The sequence below is a fragment of the Myotis lucifugus genome, unplaced genomic scaffold, assembly GCF_000147115.1.
Source record: "Myotis lucifugus unplaced genomic scaffold, Myoluc2.0 scaffold_202, whole genome shotgun sequence".
Taxonomy (NCBI): domain Eukaryota; kingdom Metazoa; phylum Chordata; class Mammalia; order Chiroptera; family Vespertilionidae; genus Myotis; species Myotis lucifugus.
In genome coordinates, this window is record NW_005871250.1 from 582,573 (window position 1) to 594,482 (window position 11,910).

The following is an 11,910-nucleotide window of genomic DNA, read 5'->3' on the forward strand; positions in this document are numbered from 1 at the left end:
CCCACCGTGGATGAGGCTCCCCTAGGCCACAGAAGTGCAATCTCTCACCTTCATAAGAGCCTTTAAACACTTAAATGTGACTATTCCTTCTGAGTTTTCTCCCCTGCTTGCTAAATATCTCCTGTTAACGTAGGTATTTCTTCATGTACTAACTTTCTTTACTGTTTTATTAGTTGCCCTTTTCTCAGTGAGTTCTGGTCAATAAATGTCTATTTTAATATCTGTCACCTAGAGCTGAATGTGTGGCCTCAGCAGCGCCCCGAGGACAGCAGGATTTTCCATTTGCCACTTTGTTTACTTTTACAGTGATTCTCCTCCGGGGGCCTACCCTGCAGTCAGCGTGTGGTACCCTCATTTACGCGTCCTTCACACTTAGAGCTTGAAAGTACTCTGAAGTGTTTCTTATGTTTTATTTTTAGCCATTTCCCCCACTTGTACTTGTGTCATTGTATTTTTGAGTGTATTTTGAGTTAAGAGTTTTGCCATTTATTTAATTTGCTTGTGACATTTCCTCCAAACGTTTTGAGATGATGGTGAATTCAGATTCCATTTTCCCTGTGCACCCTCTCTCCTCCCTCACCAATGCCTTTGACGAATTTGTGTCCAGGAGTCCCTCACCCAGTCCCCTGAACATCCCTTGATACTCTTCACTTTGCTCTCTCTGCAGTGCCACAGCCTCGTTTGAGCTTCCTTCATCCAAAAAAGGAATGCTCATCTTAGCTGGTCCTCTATATCTACTCCTGCCCCCTCCAGTATTGTCACTACACAGGAGCCAAGCTAATCTCTACAAAACAGAGAGGTCTGTTAGCAACATCCCATTGCCTAAAACTCTTCAAAATTTCTGTTGTTCATATCCCGTATGTACTCTATTAGCTTCATACACCAGCGTTCGTTCGTTCATTCATTCATTCAATATTTCTGAATATCTACTATGTGTTAGGCACAGTTCTAGCAACTGGGGATACAGCTGTGAGCAAAGTAATAAAAATTCTCTGTCCTCATGGAGCTTACATTTTGGCAGATAAATACAGCTCCTAACTGCTTCCTGCACCCTGCTCATTGGCTCTTTATTTGCTGTCACCAGTCACAGTCCCTCCTGGCGCAGGGCCTCTCAGGGACATGCTGGTCTCTGGGATGCTTGTCCCTCCCGTCTTTGTCTATGTAACTCTTACTCATCTTTCAGAGATTAGCGTAGGAGTCACTTCTGTAGGGAAGCCTTTCCTGATTTCCTCTCCTGGAGGAAACTCCTCTTTTACATGCTCTTATAGCACTCACTTTCCTCCCTGTCGTAGCCCTTACTGCACAGTCATTTGCTTGCACCTAAATTCCCAGTGTATTGTGGGTTCTGTGATGGCAGGGGCTCTGATTTCATTCATAGTGTTACTAGTGCTCACTACAGAATAGGTGCTCATTCACTATTACTTAAAAGAATGAATTTGTGACTTCATCCAAGACTTATAAATTTTGGCCTGAATTGGAACGAGAGCTGAGACTAAGAACCTGCTCAGAAAATAGCATCCAAGGAAGCGTTAAGTAGCATATTGGCAGTCAACTGCAGTCATCACTCTGTCTAACCTTACGCATTCAGCCCATGTTTGCTCCATCTCCTTAGGGAAATCTCACAGAGGGAGGCTTTCCTAAAGGTTAGCTCACCGTGTTGACTGTACTCCCCTGCTCTGCTGACTATCCAAAACGAAAAGGAGGTTGGTCTGTGTGACCAGTTTTTGGTGTATACTTGTAGCCTCAGCAGACCTGGTCCTCCATCCTCTCACCTGTAAAACCAAATGTGAATCATACTCCTGTGAGTCCTCTTTCTGACGAGGCCCTGACCGTGGTCTCTGTCCATGGTGTACTCAGTCCAGTTTTAGCAAGAATACTGATGAGTCAGCTTAGCAAACATTCTCCACTCAGCATCTGATCATCTCAACATCTGATCAAACTCCTCATCCCTTACCCTTAATATCTGATCATCCTCGCCCTAGCTGGTTTGCTCAGTGGATAGAGCGTTGGCCTGCAGACTGAAGGTCCGGGGTTGCAGATTCAATCCCCAGTAGGGGACATGCAGGAGGCAGCTGATCAATGATTCTCTCTCATCATCGATGTTTCCAGCTTTCTCTCCCTCTCCCTTCCTCTCTGAAATCAATAAAAACATATTTTTTTAAAAATATCTGATCATCCTTGCTTGCCTTCAGCAAGAACACTCTTAAGTAGGTCTTACAAGAATCCTATTAGCCCTGAAGTTTCCTCTGAGTAATTTTCCATTTACTGACCCCACCCTGCTCCTTGGCTAGAAATCGCCACTTGTCCTTGTGTTTGGAGTTGAGCCTGATCCTTCTCCCCTATTAAAAACCCCATAGCAGTAGTGTCTACTTGAATAAAGCCTCATCATCATAAGTGTCATGAGTAATTTTTATCAATTTCAAATACCTTTGACTTCATCACAAACCATGGGGGCCAGAAGACTGTAAAACCACACTTTAATTAAAAGAGAGAGATTGAGAGAGATTGTCAGAATTGATTTTTTTAAAATAATGAGGCCCAATTATTCATCAGATCTATACTTTAAAGATTAAAAGAAAATGGGTTGAAAAAGATATTGTGGAAGATATTGCCAAAGAAGGCTGGGGTGGCTGTAGTAGGATACAAAAAGACATGCAATCATTAATGTGTGTGCTGAATAATAGATCTTTAAAATATACAAAGAACCACTTGAAACAATTAAAGGGAGAAATAAATTCACAGCTGGGGATTTTAACACTCTCTCTCAATAATTAAAAGAACAAAAAAATCACACACAATTGAAAGAACACAAAAAGTCAGTAAAAATAAAGATGATCTGAAAACACTGAACCAGCTTGATGTAATTGCTATTTATAGAACACTATGTCCTATAATTATAGAGTAGACAGTTTTTTTTTCTATGCACGTAGTACATTTTCCAAGATAGTCTAATTTATGGAAGAATATGACCCATGCTCAAACTCATACGTCATCTGCAGATCATCTAGACACCACAACCAAATACATTGCAAGGGTATTCACTTTATCCATGACATTTACTTGCTGACAAGTCTTCTATCACTCTCCGTTTCCTGCAAGGTTAATGTAAATCCCTTCAGGCTGACATAAACATGCTTCAGAATTTGGCTGCCATTTTCACCCCACCCCCCACCATCATAACTCACAGTACTCCATTCCATATAATGGCGGGGGGGCATAGTGGATATGGACTTTGTATTATCTGCCAAACATACATTGCATGTCCGACTGCCAAGTCTTCATCCATCTCTTTCCCACTACTTTTATGCCCCCCATCCAATCTTCACTCAAGATCTTCTGCATCCTCCATGGTTCACCTCAGTTCTTGCCCTTTATGGTCTCTCTCTCTCTCTCTCTCTCTCTCTCTCTCTCTCTCTCTCTCCTGAGCTCTACTGAATTATGCTCCCATGTCACTGATCACATACTGATTCTGTTAGATGATTCTTGATGGAATAATCTGGCCTTGAGGAGAAAGGACAATTGGATCATGGCTAGTTACAGTCAAAAGCACAAGTTCGGAAGAGCATGGAACATACAGGCAGAGACAGCCGCTTCCCTGCTCAGGTAATCTGTAACACTTGACATGAAGGATTTCATCTGGCTCTAAAAATTGCAAGAAGATGTGGATGGATGGCTTTTGAAATATCTCAAATTACCTGTAAATAAATCTAAAGCAAATGTTAACCATTCCTCTGAAATGCCATGTGAAAAATTTGGCTTCTTCATCTCTAAGGAGACCCTTCTTTATTAGAAAAACAAACAAAACTGGCAAACAATTATTGATTATTTACCAAATGCAAGGTACTGAAATAGATGTATAATTGATAGATTTTTAAAATTAAGGAACCAGTCCAGAAAAAGAGCAAAGAAGCAGTTCAAAATAGAAAAGTTCCAGATGCCCTAGGCCAGTGGTCGGCAAACTGCGGCTCGGCAAACTGTGGCTCGTGAGCCACATGCGGCTCTTTGGCCCCTTGAGTGTGGCTCTTCCACAAAATACTGGCTCTTCCACAAAATACCGACTTCTGCGCATGGGCCAGGAAGTTTCAATCGCACTGTACGTGTGCGCCCACACGTGGTATTTTGTGGAAGAGCCACACTCAAGGGGCCAAAGAGCCGCATGTGGCTCGAGAGCCGCAGTTTGCCGACCACTGCCCTCGGCCATAGCTTTGAGAAAGAGATGAGGGAATGATCTGCGTACAGCAGGCTCAGGCTGCTGGGTTTATCCATAGGGTTGGGCATGCGCTGTGTCCACAGCACAGGACTACTCTGGTGGGAGATGGTTTGCCTACCTTCTCCAGGGAGGACAATGTATCAATTACCTAAATTAACTAAATTACTTTTCCCATTTTAGCTGCTCAGTTGTCGGGGATACACTCTCACCCTGGAGAACATCAGCCCCTGTACCCAGTGGTGGCATGAGACCTCCTTATTTCCACAGTGTCCTCTGTTGTCCTACACCTGTCACCTGTGAGACCCAATGCTGCAGAGACTGCACACGTGGTAGGGAAAGGGAAAGGAAGCAGGAGGTAGGGATGGGTGCAAGGAGGGGAGGAGAGGGGAACTGGCTCATTGCATCCCCACAAGGCACTCTCTGGATTACAGACCTCCCTGAAGCAGCAGTCAGGGGGACCCCACAAACATCCTGGACACAAGCAGCAGCCAGGGGTGGAAGTCCTGGGAATCATTCCTGTGGGCTGTGCTGGTGGTTGGCCACTGGGTGTCACTCTTAGCCCATGTTTGTTTGGTGTCAGGTTTCTGAAGATGGTCCATCATTTGCTGATGTCTCCCTCCTCTTCCCACTCCCTGTCTGGGATATCTCCCTTGGAAGGCTCTACTGACCACATACATAGGAAGTGTACTAGCATGAAATCACCCAGGAGCAGACTTCTGACCTGCACACGGAAAGTGGCCTATTTGTCATGGAAGCAAGCAGAGGCAGCATTAGTAACTGATGCTATAGCAGCGGCTCAAAAACAAGCTCTTAAAACATAGAGATGTTTCATTAATTTTTCCATTCAGCATTATTTCCTTCTTTCTATAGTTTTTGTTTTCTATTTTTAAATTTATGTTCTTAACTTTTATTTAATTCTTTCATTCTATAAAACTAAACATTTAGATGAAATAGAAATTAAACTCAGAAAGGATTAGGAGAAAAACCTGAATAGATAAAACCATTAAAGAAATACAAATCATATATTAAAAAAATCTATTATTTTTATTTATTTTCTTCAGAACTTGGTGTGCTTTTTAAATCTGAATATACATGTCTTCAATTCTGGAATAGTTTTAGTCATTTCCCTGTGACTAGTGACTCAGTTTCTCCTTCTGGAAACTCTATTAGATTATGTGGGGCATCTCATTCTATCTCGCATCTTGGGTAATTCTTTCATAGTTTCTACCTTGTTTTTCTATGCTGCCTTTTGTGTGATTCCTGCAGATCTGTGTTTAGGTTCCCTATTTTTCCCCTCTGCTCTATTGACTCCTTACCCAGTGTGTTAACCTGAACACACCAGTGAGTCCTTAACTACAATGCCTTTGTGTGTGTGTGTTTTTTATGGAGTTTTATTTGGCTATTTATCAAATTTGTCTGTTCCTTTTTTTCATAATACTCTATTCCTTCATTATGGTTCCCCATTTTTAAATTCTTTTATATCACACTAGAGGCCTGGTGCACAGATTCATGTACTGGTGGGGTCCTTTGGCCTGGCCTGGGGGGATCGGGTTGAAACTGGCTCTCCAACATCCCCCAAGGGATCCTGGATTGCGAGAGGGCACAGGCTAGGCCAAGGGACCTCACTGATTGGAGCTGGGGAGGGACCATGGGAGGCTTCAGAGCATGTCTGGCCTGTCTTATCCAGTCCCAATTGGCCAGATCCCAGCAGCAAGCTAACCTACCAGTTGGAGCATCTGCCCCCTGGTGGTCAGTGCACTTCATAGTGACTGGTTGAATGGTTGAACAAAAGACTTTATTAGACTTTTATTATATCGGATTCCCTTGCTTATTTTAGTCCTATTTCATTTTCAGTTGTTTTTTTTTATTTCCCATCCTCACTAATTCACTGGCTGGTGGCATCTGCCAGTTTTCTCTCTCAGTAATTAATTTTGTTGTGTGATTTGTATCTCTTTAACTATAAACTACTCAGAACTGTTCTTTAACAGTTAAAAAATGGGCTTCTCATGGCATCACATTGTGAAGGGAACCTTTATAGAGTAGTTTTTGCAGTTGTTTCTGTTGTTTGCCTAGATAATTGACATCACTAACTCCGCTGACTGGAAAGTGCATAGTAAGTTCAGATCCTGTACCTTCTCAAGGAGCAGGCCTGGGTGCTGGATTTTTGCATATAAGGCTTCAGAGAGATGCATGGCTTCTTCAGGGTGTCCTTGGGAGGTGGGAGGAAGTTTTCTAATTCTTTTTTGATAGAATAAGCAGCACTTAGAGACTTCAGGCTTTATGCAGGAAGCAACGTTCCTGCTCCCCTGCTTCCCAGAGGCCCAAGGTCATGTCTAGTAAGGGGGTGGGCATTTGAGAGCCAGCCCCAGATCCAAGGACCATGTCCTGGCTGACCCTCCAGGCTCCCCGTGGCATCTGCTCCCACTTGGCCATAGGACTTTGATTTCCACGCTTGTATCTGGACCTCAGGCATATCCTGTTCTTTCTTTAAAGCTAAATATGTATTATAGTATTTATCTGTGCCTACCTTGGCCTTGAGTGATTCAGTTTATCTTCTGGTTTTCTTATGAGGTTTTCAAACAGGGGTCATCTGAGATGTCGGGGAGAAGGACAAGTGACAGGGCTCCTGACCCTTCTCCACGCTACACCCTGCCCTCCACCTGGCTTTAAACGGGGGAGGGGGGAGCACTTTGGCTGCTCTGTAGCAGCAAGTGCTTCATCTTCTTGTGCCTGTATCTCCACCTGTAAAAAGGGAATAATAATAGTGCTGCCTCACACCACCTTTTTGCAATTAAATGAGATCGTGTACATGAAGCACTCAGGTCAGTGCCTTGTTCAGAATACACAGGAAGTGATCCTTGTTAATTATTGAACTCCAAGTTACACTTATATTTTAATGTAATTTAATTTATTTAATATTTATTTTTTTAAATGGTTCAGAATGGGGGCTTTATCTAGATCAGTCTAGACCAGCGGTTCTCAATCTGTGGGTCATGACCCCTTTGGCGGTAGAACGACCCTTTCACAGGGGTCACCTAAGACCACCCTGCATATCAGATATTTACATTATGATTCATAACAGTAGCAACATTACAGTTATGAAGTAGCAACGAAAATAATTTTATGGTTGGGTCACAACATGAGGAACTGTATTTAAAGGGCCAGAAGGTTGAGAACCACTGGTCTAGACTATATGCTTTCTAAAAGAACTTCTGGTTAGAAAATTCTTTGCTTCCATATCAAGTCTGCAGTAGGAAAGTTAGCTTTAGCCAAGCTTGGCTTGCCCCTAGCAGGATAGGCATAAAGATCTCTATTGTTTACGCTCCTTTTCCTCCAGCCCCTGACATTCCTTCAACCCCACGTCCCATCCCTTAGCAATTCCATTCTTTTCTTAGTGATTCACAAGGGAGTTGTTGTCACAGTTGGACAAGCAGCCTCCTGACTAGAGTCAGCCTTGCTTCATGATTTCTCAATGTTGTCACCTCTCCCTAGGTGTTTTTGCTGAAATCTCCTAACCATAAAGAAATTTTATTTAATGGTTCCTCTCTAACTCTTTTTTAAAATATATATATATTTCTTTATTGATTTCAGAGAGGAAGGGAGAAGGAGAGAGATAGAAACATCAATGATGAGAGAGAATCATTGATTGGCTGCCTCCTGCACACCCGACACTGGGGATGGAGCCCGCAACCAAGGTACATGCCCTTGGCCGGAATTGAACCTGGGAACTTCGGTCCACAGGCCGATGCTCTATCCACTGAGCCAAGCCGGCTAGGGGTTCCTCTCTAACTCTTACACTATGGTAACCTCTTCTTCATTTCCCATGAAACTGGGGACCATGTTGTCTCAAGGAAAGGATGGGGTTAAGGGAAGGGCTTCGCTTCTCATGAGAGAAGGTGCATTTTCACGGGGAGGGGCATTTTCACTCCCACTTTGTTCAGCCTAGTTCTGTGCAGATGAGCTGGTGACAGCTCTTCTAACTTGGGAGCAGGCTACATGATGAACCAATGAGATGATGAGTCAGGATTCGGCCATGAGCAACCAGGGTCTATGGTCTCCTACCACATCCCAGGGTGCAGTGCAGAAGGTGGCAGGTTGGAGGTCCGGCACTGTTTATTACCAGTACTAGTATCTTCTGAAGGATCTGAGTGAACGTGCTTCCGAAGCAGCATAAATTCATATGCGAAGGTGAAAGGATCTTGAATCCCTTCCCTTGATTTCTGGTTGAGATCAATTTTCCTTTCTAAGACCAAACATTTTCCCCATTTGTGTGGACTCAGCTTAATGAAATACACCCAGTGCCCCCCAGCAACGTTCTTCCAGGGATATTTTAAGCCCCCCCCCCATATACACACAGCCACTCTGGGAAGCCTACAGGCAGGGGCTGCATTCCCATGTGATGCTGATGAGCCCTGCTCTTGGATCAGCCACTCAGCCACTTGGCCTCACATTGAGGCAGGGGCAGCATCGGGGTCCAATGTGGGGCCCCTCACCTCTCTTTGTCTAGGATCATTGTCACCTGTCCAGCTGCATGCTGATAAATTAGGCTCTTAGGAGAGACATGGGACCTTGGGCCATTTGAAAGCCCCAAGTAACTTCTGTTGGGAAAACTGTTTTCTTTTCCCTGCACAATTATGAGGACATGAAGAAAGGGCCAGTAGAAATAAAACGCTACCCACAGGAGGATGTCCATAACAATTGGTGGCCACCAGGAAGGTGCAAGAGGAAGAAGCCTGGGGTGGGATTCTGCGGGGCTCGGCTGCAAAAGTCGTCAGGATCCTAGCATCTTGGCTCGTTCCTCTCCAGGGAGTGGAGTCGAGACCTAGGAGCAGAGGGCCCCTTTGTTTAGAAGCTTGTTTTGAACTTTATTTAGACTCCAGGAAGGAAGATTAACAACTCTCACCCAGAAACAGGAAAACATGTCTAGATGTTGGAAAACCATGTGGCAAAGCCTTCGGGCCACACTGCTCTGCCTTTGTCCAGGGGAAGGAGGAGAGGTTTCTGGGCCAGCATCGCCCATGGCGGTGGCCTCACCCTCACAGGCCTGGGCTGCCCTCACCGAGGCTCCCTTCTCCTCAAGAGCCCCGCCTTTCTCACTTGGAGATGGAGCCGCAAGTCCAGTGAAACCATCCAAGATGGAGCTGCCAGTCTCACACTGTGGGCAATTCTGGTGTCAAGAGTGAGTCAGTGAGAGAGTTACTATATAGAATACGATCCTATTTAGGAATATATTCAGGGTGGGCAAAGTAGGTTTGCAGTTGTTTGTATAGAAAATAATACAACAATTAATAAATAATAATACAAGAATAGACTCTTTTGTGCACTCACAACTGTAAAGCTACTTTTCCCACCCCTGTTTATATGTATATATAATGCATGTATTTAACACATACACATATATATATGTATATACGTAAATTTTTTTTGGTACAGAAATGGGGTCCCAAATATGTGTCTGGAATGCAGTCAGCGTTCTAGAATAATACTCCAGGTTGCCTGTGGTTGCCTTTGGAGAGGGGACTGAGCTTTGGTTAGAGGTGAAGTGGTTTGAAAGTCAGCTTGCATTTTTATTCAATATGTGGTTAGAACTCCTTCATGCATTTATCACTACTGTAATGTCACAGCTTTAAACAGAACACCTGCTTTCCTGGAGGATAGTACTTCCCTCTCCACCCTCCTCTTCATCCTCCATCATATAAACACGATCCCTGAAATTCCCCTCTGTACCCTTCACCTGCTCTCCCACTCCCCAAACCCTCCCGAATCTGCTGGACATTCTTCTCATGACCTCATGTCAAGGTCTGTCTCTCTTCTCATGTCCTTTCCCACCCCCTTGGCCTCCTCATCCAGCTTGAGTCCGAGGTCACCCATTTCAGTGACTCTCTCACCAGCCCCCGGATTCTCTCATCCCGTGTCCCCTGTCACACTTGCTTTGTTAGTTCTGAGCTGTCCCTGCTCCATTCCAGGCTCCTGGGGAAAGACATAGACTCCCGTGACCGGGCCCTGGCCAACTCCCAATGCCAGCCCAGCCTGCCCTTCACTGTGCCCAGCAATGTTCTTACTCCTTTTTAATTGGCTTCTTATCATGCTGCCCTGTGTACCCTTTCCCCCTTCTCCTTGTTTATATTGTAGCCTTCACCCGTGAACTGACCCAAATGCACACCTCATTCCTCCATACTGTCGACACTTCCATGCATCACATTCTCCTGAGGCCCCATCTCAGAAGAACCTTGTTTCCAAGTCAGGCTGTCTGTGTCACTCAATCCAACTCAGTTTTTCTCTCTCTGGACTCTTCTACATCAGCATCTTTCTCTCTCTCTCTCTCTCTCTCTCTCTCTCTCTCTCTCTTAAAAACACACATTTTTATTGATTTCAGAGATGAAGGGAGAGGGAGAGAAAGACAGAGATATCAATGATGAGAGAGAATCATTGATGGGCTGCCTCCTGCACGCCTACTGGGGATTGAGCCTGCAACCTAGGCCCTAACTTGGAATTGAGCCATGAGCTCCTGGTTCATAGGTCAATGCTCAACCACTGAGTCACGCTGGCTGGGCAGCATTTTTCTCTCTTGCATCCTTAGTCTATTCCACCCCACTTCATATGGGTGTGACACAGAGCTCCATCCCTGGGCTTAGTCCGATTTAATGGATCCCCCCCCCCCCGCCCCCAGTGACTGAGGAAACCAAAGGCATGCTTGGAGCCTATCTCGATACCCACCTACCACGACTGGCCCACTCCTTCTCCCAGCGGCTGGAAGCTTTCGAGGTTGATAGCTCTCAGCTGAGTCCTTCTCAGGGACTTGCGGAGAACTGCTGTCCCCATGTCATGCTCCCTTGTGGGCCAGTCTGCCCTCAAGGACTGGCCATTACAGAGCTGTAACCAGGCCAGTGACTGGTTATCTGTGCCCTGGGGCCAGGACAACTCTGAAGGGCCATGGCTACTCCTGAGCTCCCTGTAGGAACCAGCTGAGAACTCGGTTGGGTCTGCACTGCAGCCCACTTCTCCCTCTGCCCACTCCTGTTTCCCTCACTCCCCACCTGAATGGACCCTGTGAGCATGTCTCCATATGCTTCCTGCCTGCAAATCTTCGACTCCGAGTCTCCTTCTTGGGAACCCACCTGCTTCAGCAGGCTTTTCAGATTTGGGGAGAGATCTAGAACATGGATGGGGACGATCAATATTCAGGCTGATTTTATCTGCTTGGAATGTAGACCCAGTCTGAGAGAACAAAGCTCCCTGGATCGGTGTAAACTTTTGGATTGTGTAGCTTTAAAGAAATTCAATTTTACAAATACAAGATGTGAGAGACTTTGGCAGACATTTTTTGAAAAAGAACTAAAGGATTCCTTACTTTTTTAGTTCATTCATTCATTCACTCACATAGGAGTGCCCATTCTGCGCCAGGGGTGGGGCAGCAGAAACAGGAGGAGAAGGATGATAAACTAACACCCAGACTTATGATTGTAATCTGTGAAGTAAATAAACAGGGGGCAGAAATAGGGAATAGAAGGGGTACCTCTCAGAATAGGTGATTTGAGAGGAAGACTGATGAGAGATCGGCACCATTATTAGTGGGACGGCTGCGTGGGTACAGTCCGGAGGGAAGGGAAATTCGGAGGTCTGGCGGTGCAAGCGCGGACGCCATGGCTGAACCCCAATGCCATACCCACAAGACTAACTCCAGAATCAGACCCAGACCG